This window comes from Acanthaster planci, linkage group LG10, assembly GCF_054643075.1.
Source record: "Acanthaster planci isolate LZ-2023a linkage group LG10, COTS_SCS, whole genome shotgun sequence".
Classification (NCBI taxonomy): domain Eukaryota; kingdom Metazoa; phylum Echinodermata; class Asteroidea; order Valvatida; family Acanthasteridae; genus Acanthaster; species Acanthaster planci.
In genome coordinates, this window is record NC_141786.1 from 18,574,559 (window position 1) to 18,600,645 (window position 26,087).

General features: G+C 41.9%; 1 long non-coding RNA gene across 4 annotated transcripts; it reads left to right on the top strand.

Annotated features, from left to right (window-relative positions):
- The first annotated feature begins 3,304 nt into the window (after window positions 1–3,304).
- Window positions 3,305–25,517, top strand: LOC147797926 (uncharacterized). 4 transcript variants are annotated; one of them, XR_015426875.1, is made up of 8 exons: window positions 8,498–8,761; window positions 9,533–9,612; window positions 9,737–9,880; window positions 13,115–13,236; window positions 13,834–13,992; window positions 14,436–14,529; window positions 22,620–22,665; window positions 24,510–25,517. It is a non-coding gene; the product is annotated as an uncharacterized LOC147797926 (long non-coding RNA). The 4 variants fall into 4 exon arrangements; XR_015426873.1 differs by lacking the exons at window positions 8,498–8,761; window positions 9,533–9,612 and adding an exon at window positions 3,305–3,402; XR_015426872.1 differs by having other exon boundaries at window positions 8,498–9,612.
- The last annotated feature ends 570 nt before the right edge of the window (window positions 25,518–26,087 follow it).

A 26,087-nucleotide genomic window follows, 5' to 3' on the forward strand; every position in this document is an offset into this window, starting at 1 on the left:
GGTTTCAGGGGCTAGTATTAAGTCGCTTCCAGTTCCACATCATACATGTACCATGTACATCAGGAGAACATAGCCTACATGTACATGTAGATAAAGATACTTCTCCACATTAACTCGTCGTATGAGCCCAATATTTTAGCATTTATTTTCATCTTCACACAACTGAAATTTCCCCAATGGGTTCATCATGTTTATTAATATTTTGTAAGTTGTCCAAACTGCAGTCCCCTGACCATGTTGTTGGCCTGGGCCTAGCCTACAGTCTATTCCTAGGTTGTTCAGGAAGAGTTCCATACAGAGACGCCAGTAATTATTCCTTAAAGTGACTTGTTAGCCATCAGGAAGCTAAAACATGTCCAGAAAAGTTCATTTTAGGAGGAAAAACAACACCCAACTTGTTTACTTAGAAAACACTGAATTTTTCAGAGCAGTCCATAGGGTTTGTGCACAGGGCGTCAAATGGCATAGGAACTCTTTCTAGTTGTTCCATTTATTGCACTCACATCTAGTCAAACATTGTGTCAAAGGGGCAACTCTCCATTCTCTTTGTACAGGGATTTGCTGGTTTTCCGGTATGTGCGCTATTACAACATCAAAATTTGTTGATCTTGGAGGATGTTACATGTACATGATGGTGCTACACAGTACATGTACTGTACTTTATGGATTCAAGGGTGCAACTACGTGTACCTGTACTCCTATCTGCCTGTGCAGGTGCACTTCAGCATAATCAATGATTGACCCTGTGTGAAATAACATAATGTACATGTCATGTTCATGTACATACGTGTGTATTTCTGTTTATGAAATCCACGTAATACATGTACTCATATGCAGCTGTTTGGGTTTAAATAGATTAGTGGGTTTACCTTATTTTCAACCAGGCAGTGTGCAAAGGAATGGAGAATGCACTTGTTCTCGCGTTGTACACTTCTAGCTATATCTCTACAATCTAGTTACAGTTGAAATGATGACTATAGACCTTTATGGAGAAACTCAAAATCATAGATTTGAGTGAAGTCATTACAGATTCCATTGGCATGTTGAAGCAAGGGTGGACACCAAAGAAGCCCTAGGCAGCGTCGATATCATATTTTGGCCAAGGCTGATATTTTTTTACATACATGTACATGTATTGAATTTTATTCATTTCAATTTTTCAAGGAACAACAGGTGTGAATTGCTGGTACATTGTTCCACTGTAGACCCATACACCGTAACGGTGTGATCCAATTCACTTTGGCGACATGCGCTAGCGTCCGTATTGTGTACGTTGCCTACATGGGATGGGATGTACGTTTGGCTAGCAAATAATTCTCTGTTCTTGAGGGTACATTTTGTTCTGTTTTCGAGGCAAAGTGTACGCGAATTGTTGAGTGTGAGACTAAGATACATGTAGGTGACTGAATTTAGTCTTCAAATGTCGCCGTACACGTACAACCGCCCAGAGTATAAGCTACAGGGAAATTTTTCACTCAGCGTGACAACCAACGTAAGCCATGGCTTATCGAAAATTACCGTAATGTGACGATGCACTTTCGTGTTTTTAATAAAGTTCGTTCCTCAGTAGCGTTATTTTCGATGTATTTTTCAATCTTGATGTTTTTCGAAGTTTCGATATTTTTCCAAAATCCAATATTTTCAATATCGATTTTACCAAATAATTAACATCAACGATATCTATATCAAACTCATAGCAAGCCCTCATAATACATGTTCATGTCGGTCTGCTAACCAGATCAGAAAAGAATACCAAGTTTATGTAGTCATGCTTATTGTTCAGACTTTGTGACAGCAACAATTTTTGTTCTCACTTTTAAAGAATACTCCTGCAAAGCACCACAGATGAAATGTATGCCCACTTCAAGAGTAGCACCTGTTTCTGACAGGTGTTCTAGAGTCGTGCCAAACCAAATTAAAAGCAAATTTTAAATTAAGTATTTGGCAAATGTTTGAGATCTGAAACAATAAGGAGTGACCAGACATGCAAGCAGGCAAAAGATGGACACTTGAAGGCACTTGGAAAGACAACAGAGCAACTTGGTTTCAGACTTCACTCTTATCATGGGCCAAAGCCATTTCAAATGTGTATATTAAGTTCGTCTATCTGAAACCAAAATTTAATTGGGTCAACGCGAGTCACTGTTAATTTTATTTGGTTCGGCGTGACCCTAGAATGCCTGTCTGAAACGGGTGTTAGACTCCTAGATGGGTTCAACGTTCAGCAAGAAGACATACATGTACATGTAATGTCATCATGTCTACACAAGAAATCTGTCTCTGTGACAATGGAGCATGTACAGTCTTTGAAAAGTTACTTCAAATGACAACTTTGCTTAAGTATCTCAGAATAGTGAAAGGCTTTTTGGCTCGATGGGCGAGCACACCTGATCTTTCCTTACTCTCAAAATCTTACTGGCAACAGCCAAAATGTTTGAGCAATATTTTATTTGCAACTCCTTGAAAGTGTTAAAATGTTTGGTACAAGGTAGTCACTTTGATAAATTGGAATATTTGATGATTTTTTTTTCTTAATTGTCAACTCCACAGACTAAGTCTCTTTTTGCAATGATAGCACCCCCCCATGAAGGAAAAAAAAACTAAATACCATCACGTTGCCAACCCTGCTGAACTAAAAAACCTGGCAGACCAGCACATAGCAACAGGGCCCAATTTCTTGGCGTTGCTCATTATAAGCACACAGTGTTACGTCAACAGAGGTTCGGCGTATTTCATAGGGACCGTAAGCCTTGAGCACAGCAGAATGTACATGTACATTTACCTTGGAGGAAGAACGTGTTCTTAAAAATGTAACAATGCGAAACTCTATTGTCGTGCTGCGTAAGTAGAGCCATGCAAGTAACGCAATGAATTCATGAACAAACTATTTTGCTACACTACTGCGCAGCTTTTCTGATAGGTTTTAGTAAACCGTGAATTTTGGCCCAAGTGTGAAGTCTTGTGCACTCTAGCTCCACGGGGCAATCAACAGCAGCCAAACAAACTTGCCATGTTGAGACAATGGGAGCTAGTCCCATTGAACAAATGCCACTTGGATCTTGTGGTGACTAGCAACCACAGACTCCCAGGCTGTTTGACCTTGGGGAGAGTTGACCTGTCCGATCTTGTTACACTGGGCAGGCAAGCCCCTTTGACAAACGATGCAGTCTGGCAGGGTTTCTAGCCAGTTGTGCTGCGTTATGACAAAGAAATTGTTCTCCTAATGTGCAGCTGAAATAGTTTTTGTTAATAGAAAACATGAGACCTTCCTATTTTTCCATTTTTTTTCATTTTCTTTATTGTTAGGCTTCTTGTTGGCCAGCGGATAGAAGCAGAGATGGCAGTGAGAGTGGAAGGAACATGTGCTGTCTGTCTAGGAGACGTCTGGCTTCTGCCGTGACTGTAAGTTGTCTTTTCAAGCATTGAAGATTATGGTGATGCAGTAAATTCTGCCTTCAGGATTGAATGCAGTTTATCTTTTCAGCTGTTTTAAGATGTGATGCAAAAGAGATAAATATGGTCAGTATTGGGCCAGTAAGCTACTGTCACATTTGCTGTGTTTCCTTGGTTTGAATTTTTGCCTCACCTTGAATACTCAGCATTCTGTTCATACATGTAAGTATGGAGGCTGAGGAGACCATCAGAGGGCCATTCTGACAGTAAGATTTGAAACTTTGCATGATGGAGGCTACCAGTAGGCTGAGAGAAGGTTTGTGGGCACACAACAAGAGCATCCTGGTGAAAACATCCAGATCGCATTGACAGGTTCTCAGTACCACCGATCTTATAGAAGAGATTGATTCTACACATGGTGTACCCACAAATCTTCTCTCTGTCAGAACCACCATTCTTATAGAAGAGATTGATTCTACACATGGTGTACCCACAAAATTTCTCTCTGTCAGAACCACCGATCTTATAGAAGAGATTGATTCTACACATGGTGTACCCACAAACCTTCTCTCTGTCAGAACCACCATTCTTATAGAAGAGATTGATTCTACACATGGTGTACCCACAAACCTTCTCTCTGTCAGAACCACCGTTCTTATAGAAGAGATTGATTCTACACATGGTGTACCCACAAACCTTCTCTCTGTCAGAACCACCATTCTTATAGAAGAGATTGATTCTACACATGGTGTATCCACAAACCTTTTCTCTGTCAGAACTGCTATTCTTAAAAAGAGATTGATTCTAGACGTGGTGTACCCTCAAATCTTTTCTCAGGCAGAACCACCGATCTTATAGAAGAGATTGATTCTACTCATGGTGTACCCACGAACCTTCTCTCTGTCAGAACTGCCATTCTTAAAAAGATATTGATTCTACACATGGTGTACCCACAAACCTTCTCTCTGTCAGAACTGCCATTCTTAAAAAGAGATTGATTCTACACATGGTGTACCCACAAACCTTCTCTCTGTCAGAACTGCCATTCTTAAAAAGAGATTGATTCTACACATGGTGTACCCACAAACCTTCTCTCTGTCAGAACTGCCATTCTTAAAAAGAGATTGATTCTACACATGGTGTACCCACAAACCTTCTCTCTGTCAGAACTGCCATTCTTAAAAATAGATTGATTCTACACATGGTGTACCCACAAACCTTCTCTCTGTCAGAACCGCCATTCTTAAAAAGAGATTGATTCTACACATGGTGTACCCACAAACCTTCTCTCTGTCAGAACTGCCATTCTTAAAAAGAGATTGATTCTACTCATGGTGTACCCACAAACCCTCTCTCTGTCAGAACTGCCATTCTTAAAAAGAGATTGATTCTACACATGGTGTACCCACAAACCTTCTCTCTGTCAGAACTGCCATTCTTAAAAAGAGATTGATTCTACACATGGTGTACCCACAAACCTTCTCTCTGTCAGAACTGCCATTCTTAAAAAGAGATTGATTCTACACATGGTGTACCCACCAACCTTCTCTCTGTCAGAACTGCCATTCTTAAAAAGAGATTGATTCTACACATGGTGTACCCACAAACCTTCTCTCTGTCAGAACTGCCATTCTTAAAAATAGATTGATTCTACATATGGTGTACCCACCGTGGCAAACCTTCTCTCTGTCAGAACTGCCATTCTTAAAAATAGATTGATTCTACACATGGTGTACCCACAAACCTTCTCTCTGTCAGAACTGCCATTCTTAAAAAGAGATTGATTCTACACATGGTGTACCCACAAACCTTCTGTTGCTCCCCCCCAGGCGTTTGTTGTCAGGGAACTCCCTTTAGGCTGAAAAAAAAATATCTGGTTTCTGGTCAGTGCGCATGTCATCGTAGACATGCACATTGGCAAAATAAAAAAGTTTTTTATCTGGTATAATATGTTGTCCAAAAGCTGCCACACTGGTTGACTGGAATCCTGCTACTGTGTAATTTTGAATGTGTTGCAGATGTGGTATGGTCGAATAATATTGTACAGTAAAGTGGTCTCTCTAGGCCCCCATACATGTACATTTAGCCAGGCACTGCTCTTCTTCAGATGACGTCATTTACATTCACATCTGGGAATCAGACAAACCAGATGGTCTTATGTCCTTTGTACATGTACCAGCTGGAAATGCTTTTAACCACTTCCTGCCGGGGCAGTTATCAATGTTGATGATGCTGGGGCTGGAAATTTATCTTTTTTTTCTGTTGTCAAAATTCTTTAAAAATTCCTATCTTCATTTACTGGACACTTACAAACACGTGAGGGCATGTCTGGTGTCTACTCTATCTCGACAGACAAAATCTATTGAAGCCTGAGTATTTCAGCTAGGCCTGCAGGTTTGTAAAAAGAGCCCAGATTTTGTGGTGCTACGTAATATTCTTTTGTTCACGAACCTGTCTAAGTGCGCTGCTGACCTCTTTTCAATAAGGGCCAGATTAGCATGCAGCAGTGCTGTGTGGCTCATCGCTGCAGTGGTGGAGCGCTTTTGACCCCGGTGGTAATTGGGTTGCTCTAAATGCCCCAAACCGTGGTATACTGTTTCAAAACCAGGCAGGATTATCTCTCACTTGTGAGAGAGAAAAAATGTCGGTAATGCCCAGCAGCCTGATCTTTTGTTCTGGGTACGGTCTTTTGTTACAAGGCCCTGTTCCCTTTGTCTGAGTTCAGAGACCATGGCCACGCATATAAAGCATACATTTCCTGATCCGGAGTCCCTGGCAGGAAATAGTTAAAAAGTAAATAGCAAGGGGGCCAGTCTAGATCAGTGTTGGTAATGGTGATGCCTGTGTTTGATGTCCCAATTTGTGCATTATACGTACATCGTTTCTAGGAAAAAAAGTGAGGGTCAAAAAAAGTATTACTTCACCAGTTTTGGAGAGACTTTTGGAACCAGAAACCAGAGACTTTTCTTTGTTGGCCTTAACATGCATATTTTGCAAAATTGCATAACCACAAGGCAAATGTTGTCAGGAACAGAAATCAAAGATTTTATGTGTAGACACTCAAGCCAACGAAGGTCATGGGATATTACTTGAACCTACATGTAATGACTTTTAAGTGTAATAACAATCATAGGTGTGTCATTAAGACTTTATGTTCATTTTTTTAACATTGAAATAAAGTTGACTGATGGCATTGATTGGTTACCCATGGCAACCCTGGTGTTTCTTTGCCTAGAAATTGAAGAAGAGGTAGGCATGGAGCTCATCTCACGCTGATGATGCAGTCGACCTGAGAACAAGGCTGGGTAGGAACCACCCCAGGGGCTGCAGAGTCTGCCGTGCACTGAATACTGCATGACAAGGGTCTGTCGACAGTGGTATGCCATTCTCTTTGTCGGCGTTTGCAGAGTAGAAGAATCGATGATGTAAAAGTCAGAGATGCCACTTTTTTTATTTAATCCGGATTTCATTTTTTTAAAAAACAGATTTCCGAAATTCCATTTCCTTTTTTAACCTTCTGGCTCAAAAGAAAAGGTCGGAAAAGGAAATACAAACAGGAATGCATTGATTTTCACCTCTATGAATTCCAGTTCAATGACGGTTGCGCAGGGCATGCATGTGTACAGCTCTTGTCCTGTAGTAGCCTTAAAAACAAGGCTGCCTTCATCTGCATGATCGTTGAAATGACCGTAGACCCAGCAGCGCCATGCATACCAAGTACTGCACAGCACAATGAACTGTCTGAAGACACACCTGGTGTGTGTGAGTCAATTTGTGCTTGCTGCACTGTGCTGCCCCATTCACCTTTTGTTGGCATTTAGTGCATGCTGAACACATTTATCACACAGTGTTGAATTCAAGTCTATCATGTCAGTCAGTGGTTCCCGATCACAGTGGTTGTATGAATAGGAATGTTGTACATAACAAGTTGGGAACCAACTACTCCACGTTCGTGCATGTGTGTTTTCGCAGGCCAGGCAGGGCAGTTGATCGATGTCTACAACCATGCTGTAACGTAACCTTGCACCAGTCTTCTAGCCACGATGGGCAGCTCCGGGCGGTACCACCTGGTGCTGCAATTTTCTGCCTGTCTCTTGGGTTCAAATTGGTTGTGCCACTCAGCATAAATTTTCCCAAAAATGAACTGAAATATTACTGAAAATGCAGAGATGCCAACTTGTACAATTTAGGCGTAATTTTTACAATTTGTTTAGTCCGTTTACAACTGTACGATCTAAACTAAGATTTTTACGATTTCCAACTCTAAGGTAGCACGGAGCCGGCCTCATAATGCATGTCAGAAATGTGTCGCTGGCATCCCGCTGCATGAGTACCTATAGAAACCAGCATGGTTGAATCATTTGTTCGCCCCGATTAACGCTATGATGAATAGGGGGCAAGTAGGCACAATCGCAACGTGATTGTGTATGTCCATATGCGGCTGTACATGTACTGAAATTGCACACACGTGTGTCAAAAATCATGATCATGCTAAAGTTGACCAGAGTGGAGGACTGTCAAGGATTTGACTGTCATTGGTTTCCTCCAGCCTCTAAACCTGTAACGGCTTCTTATTGTCTCCTCTCTACAGGTTTCTTCAGGCTCGTGAGCTACAGTGTCTTGGGCATTGGTTTTCTCCAGCCTCTAAACCTGTAACGGCTTCTTATAGTCTCCTCTCTACAGGTTTCTTCAGGCTGGTGAGCTACAGTGCCTTGGGCATTGGTTTTCCTCCCGCCTCTAAACCTGTAACGGCTTCTTATTGTCTCCTCTCTACAGGTTTCTTCAGGCTGGTGAGCTACAGTGCCTTGGGCATTGGTTTTCCTCCAGCCTGTAAACCTGTAACGGCTTCTTATTGTCTCCTCTCTACAGGTTTCTTCAGGCTCGCGAGCTGCAGTGCCTTGGGCATTGGTTTTCTATAGCCTCTAAACCTGTAACGGCTTCTTATTGTCTCCTCTCTACAGGTTTCTTGAGGCTCGCGAGCTGCAGTGCCTTGGGCATTGGTTTTCTCCAGCTTCTAAACCTGTAACGGCTTCTTATTGTCTCTTCTCTACAGGTTTCTTCAGGCTGGTGAGCTACAGTGCCTTGGGCATTGGTTTTCTCCAGCCTCTAAACCTGTAATGGCTTCTTATTGTCTCCTCTCTACAGGTTTCTTGAGGCTCGTGAGCTACAGTGCCTTGGGCATTGGTTTTCTCCAGCCTCTAAACCTGTAACGGCTTCTTATTGTCTCCTCTCTACAGGTTTCTTCAGGCTCACGAGCTACAGTGCCTTGGGCATTGGTTTTCTCCAGCCTCTAAACCTGTAACGGCTTCTTATTGTCTCCTCTCTACAGGTTTCTTCAGGCTCGTGAGCTACAGTGCCTTGGGCATTGGTGAGGTGTATGTTTTAATACCAGAAACAGGAATGAAAATAATAATAACAAATAAAATGACCAGTTCAGGTTGGAACTCCAGTTGGAATGGGAGAGAAAATTGCTAACAGAACTAAATCACTGGAATTTCAGTTCAGAAGAGTTCCATACAGTTTAAAGATTTCATTTGCATTACTGTTGTATTTTATGAAATGATTGATTCTCAGATATCAAACAAGCAAAAATGACTGCAACCACTTGCTGCTAGGGAACCCCGTTTCAGGCACCATGGGTTTATACGCAGAGCCAGGCTGCCCAAAATTGGACAAAAGAGCTGGTTTGTGTAACAAACGACCGTACTTGGAACAAAAGACCTGCTGCTGGGAATTGCCATCATTTTTTGGCTGGCATGTTTCGAAGATAATCTGTCACTGTTTTTAAACAGTATACCAATGTTTTGGGCATAGCGTGCCTGCGGATTAGCACCACGGACAAAAAGGCTCTAGGGCCACATTGATGAGAGACACAGCACTGCTGCATGCTTAGGGAGCGTTTCATAATTGTTGAAGGCGGTATTTACTGCGGTACCGCTGTTTTTTTAGCGGCACTGCACTAGTTACCCAAAAAGGGCTTAATGCTGGTACCGCAAAAATACAGCGGTACCGCAGTAAATACCACCTTCTGTAATTATGAAACGTTCCCTTATCCAGTGGTGTTTGAAAGATGCCACTCGCATTCACTGGGGACAAAGGAAATTATGCAACACCTCACAATTCTGGGCTCTCTCTACAGGGCAGCAGGCCTGGCTGAAATACTTGGGAGTCACTGGAGGTTGCCTGTCAGCTTTGAGTAGCCACCAAAGAGTTATTTGTGTGAGTGTAAAATTAGCTTGCTTCATAGGCTCATTTCAGTTGGGAAGCGGGTAGAATGGCCCAGAGTTGCTTTCTCCTTAACTCATAACTTTCACCTCGTATTTCCTGTGTTTTGTCAATACAGAGTACAAGATGTTCCCATAGGTCTACGTGGATGGAGCCGATCCAATTCACCTTTCCAAAACCACCTTCTCTTTTGTGACCACCTAGATGTTAGCCTCTCTGACATCAAGGAACTCCATACAATTCAGTTCAAGTCAAGGCCCAGGCAAGCTTGTCTTTCCTTTATTTCTGGCCCAGTATAGTTCCAAATTGTGGAAGACAGAGAAACGATTTTCCATGATTAAGGCTACTGAAATCAATTTCTTTTTATCGCTCTTTGAACATTCACTCTAATTTCATTCCCTCAAATCTTGCATTTGTGACCTTCTTTACCACTCAGGACAGTGTGAAAGAGAACCATTCCATGAACATCTCAGACTGAAGTCATTTATTTTTCTTTTAAAGGTTTGCTTCTAATTTTTTTGTGCGCGGTGCTATTATTGGCAAAAAAGTAACCGCTTGCAGGTGCATGGTCACTTAAATGAGTGAAATTGGATGCTTTACATTTGAATGGGCAGGGGAAGCCCTGCACTAGATCACATCTCTCTCCTCGCCAGTCTTCTGGTGGCAGGTGCAGTATGTACATTGGGGCAATTCCATGAAGGAGTGGACAGGACTCTAAAATTTAGAATTGCTTTTTGGCAGAAAAATCTGACTTTACATGATGGCCTATACATTAAAGTTTGTGAAAAAAGTCTTTATAACATTATGCATGCTCATCAAATCTACTAAATATGTATCTTTGTGCAATTTACTTTTTTTTCAAGAAATAAAATGTAGAAATGTTCTTTTTTCCAAATGTATCACTCGAGGAACAAAATAGCCTGAAGCTGTTCACAAAATAGCATCAATCAACTGATTTAACATGCAAATCAACTGCAATTTCATGAAAAGTGTACAACTACATGTAGATCCATTAAGACCTCAAAATTGGAATTTTCTGCTCTTTTGTAATCGGTGTAACGTAACTAACCAAAAAGTCAACAAAGTTTCTCTGAAAGAAAAAATTTATGAGTAGCAGCTTCATGTCTGAAATTTTCCTTTTCTGTACCATTATGAGCTAAAATAAGACCATAAACATCGGTAATATTTTTACACTTGAACTATCTATGCAGTCAAAATGTGTAACGTAACTAACCATGTAATGTAACTAACCAAGCAGTAACTTAACCAAGCAGTAACTTAACTAACCGAGGTAAATGTTCATATAACATACATGTACATGTATGTTGCTATGCTTAACTCAAAGCAGATTCTGGTTGCAGGTTTATTTAAAACAGTAAAGGGCAGTGTGCAATTTACATGTAGTTTACCCATAATGCCTCTGTAACCACATGCTTTTCACATGTGTGGCAGCCATGTTTAATCAAACTTGCTCTTGTAACATTTTTACTATTGGTACCGTTGTTCACCACAACTTTCCAGTTGTTGGAAATGCAAGGTAAGTACTCTTTCCTGACATTTGTAGCTGTATTCACAACATGAAAGAGTATTTGTTGAAATAAGCATAGTTAAAATGTTAAAATATACAAAGTACTGTACATGTACACGTAGGCCTACATGATGTATGCATGCAACACGTGAAAGTTGAGATTTCCCAGATATTCAACTTTTGAACTGAGATTTTATTGAAATGCTCCTCAGTCCTCACATTCAAATGCTGGTGATGGTACCTATACATGTGAGAGGTCACATTACTTTCTTTAAAAAGGTTAAATTCATGTCTGAATTGAAATATTTCATTAGCGGATCTTTACAATGCATTAATTTTTTTCACTTTTGTACATAGTCGTGCTCAGTCATTCAAAACAACACGTTCAATTTTTTTATACAATGTGGTAATCCTCTTCGTTCATTTGTTCTTTGTCCACAGTTTAAGAATGCCACTGACAAACAGAAAAGCAGAGGCACTTCGTGGAGAAGTTGAAGGCCTCTGGTCAGTTTGAGGAGTATAAAAAGAAAAAGGCTGCTGCTGTGAGAAAATTTGCTGAGAAAACAACAAACACCAAGAGAGGCTGCGGTCAAAGCATACAAGAAATCAGCTTGACAAAGAAAAGAAAGAGGCCACTTGGAGACGGGTTGGTATATACAAGTAGTCGAGTACGAAGGCAACCGATTTCCAGGTGAAGTAGTTGCTGTAGGAAGTGGAGAGTACCAGGTTTCTGGAATGGAACATGCTGGAAAATACTGGAAACAGACATCTCCCAAGGACTGTATCTTCTACAAGGACAAAATAGCGTCCAGGTTTGATGCACCATAGGTTGTAAACAATAGGGGACACTTCACCTTTTCAGTTGAAATTTAAGGAAAGTCATTTGTAAACTTGCCTGCCAGTATGGCCTGTTTAATATTATACATAATGTATGTATGTAACTCCACAGTATGCACGAGTGAGTTTTGAGCCGTTTCCTTTTGAATTTTTTTTTAAAAAATGAAGAAGTTGTTATTAGATTGTTAATTCATTGTTTGCAATGTAAAAGCAGAACAAGTCACCTGACATCAAAGTTGATCACACTTAATTAACTGTTGTATAAATGCTGATGAATGAACATGTACTGCACATGTATACTGTACAGAGTATGTTCACTTAATGATGCACAGAACGTTTCTTCTGGATGTACATGCCTGCCTTGATATCCCTTCTGTAGTAACCTCCATGTTGTCCTTACAGACTAATTAAAGTTTCTAAATTTCATCTTTCATTGTTATTGTCGTGTTGAAAGCAAAAAAAAACAATGTTAATGTTAAAAATTTGAGTAAAATGTGATATGGTGGCAATTAAATGGGTGTAGACAAACTGTAACGTAACTAACCATGATTTTTTGGAAAAGCTGGAAATTGGAAATGACAATCTGCTGACAGTTTGCTTCAAAATAATTACTATTTAGCAGGACGTGACAGAACAAATGAATTTTTAGTGTAGCTGTTTTCCAAATAAGCAAACTTTTGATAAGCAGATGTGCATTTTTTTGTCATGTCCATGTCCATGAATTAACCGAAAATAAAACTCCTGCCACATTTTGTCTAAAAAGCCTATTTTGTTTTCCTATTGAGGTGTTGCAGGTCTGGGTACCATGCATCTGTGGTACCTTATTCAGAATTATTAGGCAAGCAATATGGTAATAGAGTAGCTCCCAACATGCTGAGGAGCTGAAAAATGTAATGAAACTAACCGTGAAATTGCCTATATACATGTATGTGGGAATTTGTAGTTTCACACTTGAAACAATCTTCATTGATGCAACTGTTGTGGTACACATAGGTCATGTACCAACCATGCTCCTAACTTGTTCAACTCAGTGTCTTCTTGCAGACAACGGTGACCCCTTCAGTTGGAATGTCAGGCCAAACAACCTCCACTTCATCTGTGTGCTAAAGTCTCAAACCATTTTTCTTACAGTTCCGATGAATTATCTGAAGAAGGAATATCTACAGGTGTGTCATCGCTTGCTTTACTGATATGGTCCGCCTGGAACTTACATCACCAACATTGTGCTATGCATGTGTTGTCAAGTCTACCAGGTCGTCATGGTTGAAATGTTCCATCAACTTTTTCTTTACAGACCTGTGGCCTAAGTTGAAACAGTGTATTCCTGTCAGTTGCACCGGAACCCTTGAAGAAACAGTTCATCAAATCTTGTAGAAGGCATCACCATCTGTGAAATTCTTGAGGGCACTGTTTCAAATCCTAAAATCTATCATAAGGAATTTCTTCACCGGCTCCTTATCGTGTTGTATCTGTCATTTGGTCAACAGAGAGACCATCCATAGAGCAAACCACGGGACGTGTTACCATCCTTTGTGACAAACTTTCACATCCACTCCAAGATGCTTATATACAATGTATGGTACCTGCTGTACTAGATGAATCCCCACCCATTAATCTGAGGTCAACGTTTTCACTTCTACTTCAGATTCCACGCCCTCTTGGGACAACATTCACAATGTGTTCCACAACACAGCAGCATCTAGCTTTCCTGTCTCTCCTGTTCAGAGTCACAGGAGGACATTGGACTCAGTGGGATATCTTGAGCCTTGGTAATACCAGGCTCAAGTGTATGATTCTTCTGTCCAGCAAAGGTTAATGTCCATGTGTTGAATTTCTTGTTACATTCACAGGGCTGATGCCTGACTCATGTCACATGATTGAGTATCCTGACTCGTCTACCTTTCTGCCTGCAGTACTAGTGAATATCCTGACTCTGACATTATTTGGCACCTGTTGGAATCACAACACATCCCTGAAATGCAGTCTGCAAGTTGACGGTAACAGCTAAGGTGAGAATTTTCACTTACTTTTATCTTGGGGAGGGCGCTTGTAGTAATGCCTTTATTTTGCTGTTGTATTCACCTGAAGTATATGAAGTGGCCTTTGCATTGTCAAAAGACCACCTCTGCACCAAACCTAGCTTGCTTTCTCATCAAGCACTCTAGTATCTACTTGGGACTAAGAGCAAAATGAGTGTTGAGTCAGGGAATATCACTTTCTTGGACGTCAACCTTCACACTGTCTCATGTTGTATGTTTTATTTTTCGGAGGCCTTGTCTGATTGCACCACCGTGTTGTACATGTACAGACAATGCTTTGGTGTGTTTGATGGATTTGTGCAATCATTCCATCCTGCTCTGCTTTCAGTTGATCGATCCTATATAAAAATCTGTTGATCCTTTTGTTATTGCTACTAAATGTATTAAATCTGGATCTTTTCTTTCTAATTCAGATTTGTGGAAAACTTTCGGAAGGGGCATTGAAGTCTGGGATTTCGTCTACAGATCAGTCCATTGACTAGATGTTCCAAACCATCCATCATTCAGGTGATGTTAATTAAACTATCGTTAAGGATTCGTCTCAGATCTCATCTGGGACAAGTTGCGGTAAAATTGTGGGGAAAGTAAATCCTTTCCCCTCAAATTCCCTGAAAATAGCTGTGCGTGTATCGAGGGGAAGTTGTTGAGGAATTTTGCATTAGTACATTTAGGTCACTTACAGTGAAGGACTGTTTACATTACCAGTGGGCTAGAGTAGGTGGTCAGTATTCTAAGTGGTTTTCCAGAGACTGACCTTGGGTGACTCAAACTACGACTTTCTCTGTGGTCATGTGTTCACTGAATCAGATAGTTGTTTGGCAAAAAAAATACCGACTTTTGTCAGTCCCTCTGCTTATATTGCTTCATTCGCTCGTTAAATGTACAAGTTGCATTACCTCTGCCCCTTGTTATACCTCCATATCCATTCAGTTCTGAACTCAAAACTAGAAGTGTTTACTTTGATTTTTTTAAAGGTTCCATAGCCAGAATTGTCTCATCGCGATTGTCATTACAGATTTTGAGCATTTCACATCAAGAGATAATAAAATGCAAAGCAACAATATGCTTTAACTTTTTTGGCTAATAAAATGAAATTACGGGAAGATTTTTTGAAATACAGGGCCAGTACATGATCTCTTCTTGTTAATGCCCTTTTGTGCAGTAACATCAACAGATAAAATACCAATAAAGATTTATAAAGTTGTATTTGTCTAAAGTAAGAACATAGCTTTCTAGCAAAGGAAAAAACCCTGAAAAAGCCTTGTATTTCACAAAAGGGTCGATGTGTATTTATTCCAAATGATACAGTTATTGAAGTTTAAAAAAGCTCTGTGTAAAGGGTGCAGTCATTTGCCTGTGGCTCTTTTGTCATCAAAACCACAGGTGTCCTTGAGTGGCCTGCCTGGCCAAAACCGCAGAGTGGGGGGGGGATTTGTATACAAGTACTGATAACTTCATTCTGGGGAGATTGTGGGGAATTTTTTCAGAAGCCTTCAACATTTCACCACAACATTCCACACAGTTTATCCTCAATTTTTCCTGGACAAGATTTGAGATGACTCCTAACCACCTTAGTAATTAGCTTTCAACCATTAGGAAGTGAGACGTGCATTTCATATCTTAAACTTCTTGTCAAAATTTATTGGGAGTGTAAAAAAGGTTGGGATAGTTTGCACAGTTTGACCTCATTGGATTCAAAACCAGAGAGAGACTGACATGTTTTAGTCAAAGCAGAAGATAAGCTTGATCTTTGACTGGTGAAGTTGTGTTTAAATATTACCGGCACATTAAATCCAGTTGTTTTACAGCAAAATGCTGTATTCCACATTCATCTTTCCCAACCGGGGTTCACTGTTGTTGTCTTTTGTGGGTCCGTTTTCTTATTTCAAGTCATCGTAAATCCCTGACGATGAAGAGTCATCATTACATTTCTGTAGGTATTGCTGTAAGAACCCCATCTATTATGCTTTCATTACAAGCATAGATTGAAGCAAATGATGAGGAAGTATCTTGTTTATGTATCCAATTTGAAACAGCAGGTGGACTTTAATAAGCATGTAACCTTCCAGGCATACTTTTAAACCAATCCTAGCTTTAGTCTCAGCAGCTTGAACCAGCTGATGGATGTAAGAGTATAAACATCATAGCTCTAGTCTCAGTAATGGCTGGACTTCAGCTGCAAACCATCCAGACTTGAGTGACCAGTCCAAGTTTTTGAGCCGCTTACCAGACTTGAGTGAATTTGAGCCTTGAATAATCCCGCTTGAGTGACCGACCTAAAATGAGACTCGAACCAGTTCTAGCTTTTGAGCCTCTTACGAGACTTGAGTGAGGTCAAACCTCAAACCATCTAGGCTTGAGTGACCAATCTTAGCTTTAGTCTCGGCATCGTGAACCAGCAGGTTGGAATTAGCCTCAGAACCTCTAGGCTTGAGTGACCAATCATCGTTCTTGAGCCTTTTATGAGACTTGAGTGAATTTGAACCTCAGACCATCAAGGCTTCAATAACAATCCTAGCTCTAGTCTCAGAAACAGCTTGACTTCAATGTCAAACCATCCAGGATTGAGTGACCAATCCTTGCTCTGAGTCTCATTAACATGAACCCCAGCAGGTGGACTTGAGCCTGACAACACCCAGGATTGAGTGACCAATCCTTGCTCTGAGTCTCATTGACTTGAATCAGCATGTGGACTTGAGTCTCTAAACACCCAGGATTGAGTGACCAATCTTTGCTCTGGGTCTCATTAACATGAACCAGCATGTGGACTTGAGCCTCTAACGACCTAGAATTGAGTGACCAATCCTTGCTCTGGTATCATCAACGTGAACCAGCAGGTGGACTTGAGGCTCTAACCACCCAGGATTGAGTGACTAATCCCTGCTCTGGGTCCCATGAACATGAACCAGGTGGTCGTGAGCCTGACAACACCCAGGATTGAGTGACCAATCCTTGCTCTGGGTCTCGTTGACATGAATCAGCATGTGGACTTGAGCCTCTAACCACCCAGGATTGAGTGACCAATCCTTGCTCTGGGTCCCATGAACATGAACCAGGTGGTCGTGAGCCTGACAACACCCAGGATTGAGTGACCAATCCTTGCTCTGGGTCTCGTTGACATGAATCAGCAGGTGGACTTGAGGCTCTAACCACCCAGGATTGAGTGACCAATCCTTGCTCTGGGTCTCGTTGACATGAATCAGCAGGTGGACTTGAGGCTCTAGCCACCCAGGATTGAGTGACCAATCCTTGCTCTGGGTCTCATTGACATGAATCAGCAGGTGGAGTTGAGGCTCTAACCACCTAGAATGGAGTGACTAATCCTTGCTCTAGTATCATCAACATGAACCAGCATGTGGACTGGAGCCTCTAACCAACAAGGATTGAGTGACCAATCCTTATTCTGAGTCTCATTAACATGAACCAGCATGGGGACTTGAGCCTCTAATCACCCAGGATTGAGTGACCAATCTTTGCTCTGGGTCTCATTAACGTGAACAAGCATGTGGACTTGAGGCTCTAACCACCCAGGATTGAGTGACCAGTCCTAGCTCTGGGTCTCATTAACATGAACCAGCAAGTGGACTTGAGCCTCTAACCACCCAGGATTGAGTGACCAATCCTGGCTCTGAGTCTCATTGACATGAATCAGCATGTGGACTTGAGCCTCTAACCACCCAGGATTGAGTGACCAATCCTTGCTCTGGGTCTCATTAACATGAACCAGCAAGTGGACTTGAGCCTCTAACCACCTAGAATTGAGTGACCAGTCCTAGCTCTGGATCTTGTTGACTTGAACCAGCAGGTGGACTTGAGCCTCTAACCACCTGGAATTGAGTGACAATCCTTGTGCTGGTCTCATCAACGTGAACCAGCATGTGGACTTGAGCCTCTAACAACCCAGGATTGAGTGACCAATCCCTGCTCTGGGTCTCGTTAACATGAATCAGCATGTGGACTTGAGCCTCTAACCACCCAGGATTGAGTGACCAGTCCTTGCTCTGGGTCTCATTAACATGAACCAGCAGGTGGACGTGAGCCTGACAACACCCAGGATTGAGTGACCAATCCTTGCTCTGAGTCTCGTTGACATGAATCAGCATGTGGACTTGAGTCTCTAAACACCCAGGATTGAGTGACCAATCCTTGCTCTGGGTCTCATTAACATGAACCAGCAGGTGGACTTGAGCCTGTAACCACCTACAATTGAGTGACCAATCCTTGCTCTGGTATCATCAACGTGAACCATCAGGTGGACTTGAGGCTCTAACCACCCAGGATTGAGTTACCAATCCTTGCTCTGGGTCTCATTGACATGAACCACGGGTGGACTTGAGCCTCTAACCACCCAGGATTGAGTGACCAATCCTTATTCTGGGTCTCATTAACATGAATCAGCAGGTGGACTTGAGCCTCCAATCACCCTGAATTGAGGGAACAATCTTTGCTCTGGGTCTCATTAACATGACCAAGCATGTGGACTTGAGGCTCTAACCACCCAGGATTGAGTGACCTATCCTTGCTCTGTGTCTCGTTGACATGAATCAGCAGGTGGACTTGAGGCTCTAACCACCCAGGATTGAGTGACCAATCCTGGCTCTGGGTCTCATTGACATGAATCAGCATGTGGACTTGGGCCTCTAAACACCCAGGATTTAGTGACCAATCCTTGCTCTGGGTCTCATTAACATGAACCAGCAAGTGGACTTGAGCCTCTAACCACCTAGAATTGAGTGACCAGTCCTAGCTCTGGATCTTGTTGACTTGAACCAGCAGGTGGACTTGAGCCTCTAACCACCTGGAATTGAGTGACAATCCTTGTGCTGGTCTCATCAACGTGAACCAGCATGTGGACTTGAGCCTCTTACAACCCAGGATTGAGTGACCATTCCCTCCTCTGGGTCTCGTTAACTTGAATCAGCATGTGGACTTGAGCCTCTAACCACCCAGGATTGAGTGACCAATCCTTGCTCTGAGTCTCGTTGACATGAATCAGCATGTGGACTTGAGTCTCTAAACACCCAGGATTGAGTGACCAATCCTTGCTCTGGGTCTCATTAACATGAACGAGCAGGTGGACTTGAGCCTGTAACCACCTACAATTGAGTGACCAATCCTTGCTCTGGTATCATCAACATGAACCATCAGGTGGACTTGAGGCTCTAACCACCCAGGATTGAGTTACCAATCCTTGCTCTGGGTCTCATTGACATGAACCACGGGTGGACTTGAGCCTCTAACCACCCAGGATTGAGTGACCAATCCTTATTCTGGGTCTCATTAACATGAATCAGCAGGTGGACTTGAGGCTCCAATCACCCTGAATTGAGGGAACATTCTTTGCTCTGGGTCTCATTAACGTGACCAAGCATGTGGACTTGAGGCTCTAACCACCCAGGATTGAGTGACCTATCCTTGCTCTGTGTCTCGTTGACATGAATCAGCAGGTGGACTTGAGGCTCTAACCACCCAGGATTGATTGACCAGTCCTAGCTCTGAGTCTCGTTGACATGAATCAGCATGTGGACTTGAGCCTCTAAACACCCAGGATTGAGTTACCAATCCTTGCTCTGGGTCTCATTAACATGAACCAGCAGGTGGACTTGAGCCTCTTACCACCTAGAATTGAGTGACCAATCCTTGCTCTGGATCTCGTTGACATGAACCAGCAGGGAGACTTGAGCCTCTAACCACCAAGGATTGAGTTACCAATCCTAGCTCTGGGTCTCATTGACAATCCAGTGAATTTGAGCCTTGAATAATCCCGCTTGAGTGACCGACCTAAAATGAGACTCGAACCAGTTCTAGCTTTTGAGCCTCTTACGAGACTTGAGTGAGGTCAAACCTCAAACCATCTAGGCTTGAGTGACCAATCTTAGCTCTAGTCTCGACAACGTGAACCAGCAGGTTGGAATGAGCCTCAGAACCTCTAGGCTTGAGTGACCAATCATCGTTCTTGAGCCTTTTATGAGACTTGAGTGAATTTGAACCTCGGACCATCAAGGCTTCAATAACAAATCCTAGCTCTAGTCTCAGAAACAGCTTGACTTCAATGTCAAACCATCCAGGATTGAGTGACCAATCCTTGCTCTGGGTCACTTTAACATGAACCAGCAGGTGGACTTGAGCCTCTAACCACATAGAATTGAGTGACCAATCCTTGTGCTGGTCTCATCAACGTGAACCAGCAGGTGAACCCAGGATTGAGTGACCAATCCCTGCTCTGGGTCTTGTTGACATGAACCAGCAGGTGGACTTGAGCCGCTAAACACCTAGAATTGAATGACCAATCCTTGTGCTGGTATCATCAATATGAACCAGCTTGTGGACTTGAGCCTCTAACCACCCAGGATTGAGTGACCTATCCTTGCTCTGTGTCTCGTTGGCATGAATCAGCAGGTAGACTTGAGCCTCTTACCACCTAGAATTGAGTGACCAATCCTTGCTCTGGATCTCGTTGACATGAACCAGCAGGGGGACTTGAGCCTCTAACCACCTAGGATTGAGTGACCAATCCTTTCTATGGTCTATTCAATATGAACCAGCAGGTGTGTTTGAGCCTCTAACCACCCAGGATTGAGTGACCAATCGTTGCTGAGGTCTCATAAATATGAACCAGCTTGTAGACCTGACTTTCTAACCACCCAGGATTGAGTGACCAATCCTGCTATGGTCTCATCAACGTGAACCAGCATGTGGACTTGAGCCTCTAACCACCCAGGATTGAGTGACCAATCCCTGCTCTGGGTCTCGTTAACATGAATCAGCATGTGGACTTGAGCCTCTAACCACCCAGGATTGAGTGACCAATCCTTGCTCTGGGTCTCATTAACATGAACCAGCAGGTGGACTGGAGCCTCTTACCACCTAGAAATGAGTGACCAATCCTTGCTCTGGACCTCATTGACATGAACCACGGGTGGACTTGAGCCTCTAACCACCCAGGATTGAGTGACCAATCCTTATTCTGGGTCTCATTAACATGAATCAGCAGGTGGACTTGAGCCTCCTATCACCCTGAATTGAGGGAACAATCTTTGCTCTGGGTCTCATTAACATGACCAAGCATGTGGACTTGAGGCTCTAACCACCCAGGATTGAGTGACCTATCCTTGCTCTGTGTCTCGTTGACATGAATCAGCATGTGGACTTGAGCCTCTAAACACCCAGGATTGAGTTACCAATCCTTGCTCTGGGTCTCATTAACATGAACCAGCAGGTGGACTTGAGCCTCTTACCACCTAGAATTGAGTGACCAATCCTTGCTCTGGATCTCGTTGACATGAACCAGCAGGGGGACTTGAGCCTCTAACCACCCAGGATTGAGTGACCAGTCCTAGCTCTGGTATCATCAACGTGAACCAGCAGGTGGACTTGAGGCTCTAACCACCCATGATTGAGTGACCAGTCCTAGCTTTGGGTCTCGTTGACATGAACCAGCAGGTGGACTTGAGCCTCTAACCAGATAGAATTGAGTGACCAATCCTTGTGCTAGTCTCATCAACGTGAACCAGCAGGTGAACCCAGGATTGAGTGACCAATCCCTGCTCTGGGTCTTGTTGACATGAACCAGCTTGTGGACTTGAGCCTCTAACCACCCAGGATTGAGTTACCAATCCTTGCTCTGGGTCTCATTAACATGAACCAGCAGGTGGACTTGAGCCTCTTACCACCTAGAATTGAGTGACCAATCCTTGCTCTGGATCTCGTTGACATGAACCAGCAGGGGGACTTGAGCCTCTAACCACCTAGAACTGAGTGACCAATCCTTGCTCTGGGTCTCGTTGACATGAATCAGCATGTGGACTTGAGCCTCTAGCCACCCATGATTGAGTGACCAGTCCTAGCTTTGGGTCTCGTTGACATGAACCAGCAGGTGGACTTGAGCCTCTAACCACATAGAATTGAGTGACCAATCCTTGTGCTGGTCTCATCAGTATGAACCAGCTTGTGGACTTGAGCCTCTAACCACCTAGGATTGAGTGACCAATCCTTTCTATGGTCTATTCAATATGAACCAGCAGGTGTGTTTGAGCCTCTAACCACCCAGGATTGAGTGACCAATCGTTGCTGAGGTCTCATAAATATGAACCAGCTTGTAGACCTGACTTTCTAACCACCCAGGATTGAGTGACCAATCCTGCTATGGTCTCATCAACATCAACCAGCAGGTGGGTTTGAGCTTCTAACCTCCCAGGATTGAGTAATCAAACCTTATGCTGGTTTCAGCTACATGAACCATCAGGTGGACCCGAGCCTCAAACCTTTCAGGATTGAATCCTTTTGCTAGTCTCGGCTCCATGAACTATTAGGTGGACTTGATCCTCAAACCTTCTAGGCTTGAGTGACCATTCCCAGCTCTTGAGCCTCTTATCAGGCTTGAGTTTACACCATCCAGGCTTGAGACACCAATCCTAGCCCTAGTCTTAGTAATATCTTTCATAGTAGTCACACACGGCAGGGTAAATCGGAAGATTTTGTATTAGCCATGTGTTGTGTTTCTGGAGTTATTTACAAACATCAAATGATTGCATCAAATTGCTGAAGATTTTACAAAATTTATTATTCCCTTCTTTCTTTTGTTGCTGCAATTACAGTGGTCTGCCATCTTGAAGGATCAATTTTCTCGATGAAGATGTGTGGGTAAGTAATGATAGAGTCGTTCACAAACCTCGGGGAAATGTTACAAGTTATGAAAAAATTGTGTTTTTTATGTTGGGACTGAAGTTGTTCAGAAAAATTAGTAAACTGAATTCACAGGCAAAGGTGCCGTAAGAAAATCTTTTGGAAACTTTGGCAATTGAACAAAAATGATTTAGCCCCAGAATAGCTGTGTTTTCCAGAAAATTTCACGGAACATTTTTTCAGACCATTTCATCCCCACACCCCATTTTGAACTCGGTGTCCCTATGCCTGATTTTTTTTAAACTTGACATGCATATAGACACATTCATTATCAGTACAGTGGGAAGTGTCAATTCCATCTGATGTATGGCTTTATTGTTGCTGTCATTTGAAGCCTTATTCGTGTTAGCTTAGATGCACACCAGTGGGTAAAGTTGACATTCTGACTGATAAGCTCTCTTGAAAAACTTGATGCTGCATGAGAAAGGAATATGTGCAATTTTCACAAAATTGGGGTCAAAATGAGTGGAAGATACGTTTAATAGCAAATTTCTTGAAGGTTTGGTGTGTAAAAATGCACTGTGAGGAGATTGGAACGTAAGGAGGGGCAGATTCCACCCCGTGGCTCTGTTAGGATTCAGACAAATAAGTCCAACCTCAATAATGAGGACACAGTTAATACAACATTCTGCTTTTATATAACGAGGGAATTGTTAGGTCCCCGTCCTTTGTTTTCCATTGTTCTCAGTCCTGAGAATACAAGGTAATCGGTGAAGTCCCAAGTACCTCAAATGCGTACGAATCTATGATCAATTTTTCTTAAACACAAATTTTCTTCAACTTTGCAGAGAAAAACTGAGTCCAGCAAAATCTACAAAAAATGCAGGACTTATTGTGTACAAACCAATGTGTAACATTGAGGCTTCTTTCTGGGATGACATCACAGTTTGCTCATGAATATGGAAATACTCATTGGCATAAAAACAATGTAAAAAGATTAATGGAGTCACAAAGGTGCAATTTGAAAATTTGATTATAGCTACTCTTGAATGAGGTTAGGGTGAAGTCTAACTGAAATAATTGTCACTGAAGCTTGCCGTGTAAAATAAACAAATTTTAAATAAAGCTATTACTTAAAATCTTGTAGTTGACAGGGTTCTCAACTAATCTAGAAATCAGCAAAAACCAGGAAAATTACTTCCCCTTTTTCCTGTCCGGGAAAGTCACGGAATTGGCAAAAGTCCCTCAAATCAGGGGAAAAATTGGGACGTTTTTGTGCACTGGTCAGACTTTCTCACCTCGAGTCCATACCAAACAGCGAATCCTTTGAATGATTGCATGGCTATGGTGGCTTTGTAGTATAGCTTGCTGTACTTGTAGTAAATAACTGTTTCTTTCTGTATCAATGTAGCCATGGTGACCTTATAACACCTTATAACACACAAACACCTGTAATTTACACTATCAGACTATTAAGCCAAAATGATGATCTGGGAATTTTTAACTTCAATCAGTGAAAATCAAGAAATTTTGTTTCCATGAAAATGCTGGAAACCCTGAGTTCAGTTTTCTAAATAATCTAATCCAATACTCTATAATTACATGTTGGAGTCAATTTAAAAATAACCCAAAACACTCTTATTTTTGGCATGAAGAAAAGGACAACAGCTTTGGATAGAACTCAGCTTGGAGCATATGTTGTGCTTTTAGATATTCAGACTATTCACCAGACTACCAAACTTACGCATGACAGAGGGCGCTGTCTACTTGTAGCTGGCTAAATACTGTTAGTTAAATTTGGCAACAATGCCTGTGTAGTAAAATGTCCTGAAACACTCTTCCTTGTTTTCTTTTTCCTGTAGGCAAAAAACATCAGCAAGGCCGAAGTGGTTCCTTTCTACTGTGGCATTTGTTGGGGCTTCCCTTTAACAAACCTAGGCAGCACAAACAGGATGCGACAATCGTGCCTGCGGAAACACATTTTTCTTAAAGGGTGCTGAGGTTGTAAAATCATAAATATCTGGGGTTTTTCGGTGATTGTCTCATGTGGATGAGTTTGATTATGTTTGTGGCTTAACATGGTCAAAGTTGAGGGTGCTATTTTGTACACCAGCATCCTTGTCCAAAAAAGTTAGGGGTGCTTTGGCACCCACACCAGCCCCCGTCCCCAGGGGCTTAGCTACAATGCTCAAAGATTAGATTAGATTAGTTTTAGGCTTTTTGGAAAAGGGAATACTAGATGTTTTTAGTTGAACATACACAACCTTTTTTCACACAAAAACCAATATTTTTAGACTGCTTTTCAAGGGTGGAGTTTTGTCTCTAGAGAAGAAATCAATCATATTTGAAGTTATCCTTTCTGTCTTATCTGAGTAAATTAAAATTACAGAGCATTAGACTCATTGTTCATTCAAATGTAGAAATTTCAAAATATCCATCATACTGTTCATGCTTGCACAAAGTGAGCTCAGAAATAGGACTCTTAAATGCTTGAGGAAACTGGAAAATGGTCATTTTTTTTGTTTTACTGGTTTTCTTTTTTTCTGAATTTTTTAGATATTGTGCATAATTTTCCTCTCCAGATTGTTCATAATAAAGGTACCAATAATGCCCATTATGTTCCTAGAAAGTTTAGAGCAAGATAGCCTTGGAGGCTTACTTCCAAATTTTCTTTAAAATGTCCCAACAAGTTTACAGTTTATATAGATGCCCAGAAAATTCAGTCTTTGCAGAATCTCAATCTTGAATGTTCCACTAACACAGTTGAATTTTTTGTGACAGAAACATAATTGACTTGTAGAAATAGATAATTTGAAGAGGTTTAAATGTAGAAGGCTTGCAAATATATTTTGGAAATACATCGTACCGAAGTACATGCAAGGTCTGAATATTTTGTCTATTCTCTGTCTTTTGGCATATTCAAATTTCTGCTTTTGTTATTTAAATCTATGCAGATAAGCTGTGCCCCTTGACCTTTTTCGAAATTGCGCAATCCTAACCTTTAAATATAAGTTCCGAAATGAAATCTATCAAGAAGCAATTGGCCTGGTGGTTAGCTAGCTGGCTGCCAGGCCAGGGGATCCTGGTTCAAATCCCGGCGTCCCCGGGAAAAGGTTTTTTTTTTTTTTTTTTTTATATACTAAGTTTTTTAACAAAATTGTGCATGCCCACCTGGGATTGAACCCAGGTCCTAGTGCATTGCAGTTAGTGTCCTTAACCGCTATGCCACGGCACTTTCTTGAAGAAATGTGTTCGTTTCTAAATGTTAAACCTTCCATTGTTTGGACTTAGAATATTTTTCAGCCAAACTCTGTACTGGAGATAGGCAAGGGTGGAAGGCCTTGGGGCTGGAAGTTTGAGAGCTGATAGGAAGGGTAGAGTGGATGGCTGAGGGCTTGGGACTATCAGTATTAGAGGCCTAAGGATCCCATGGGGTTGAA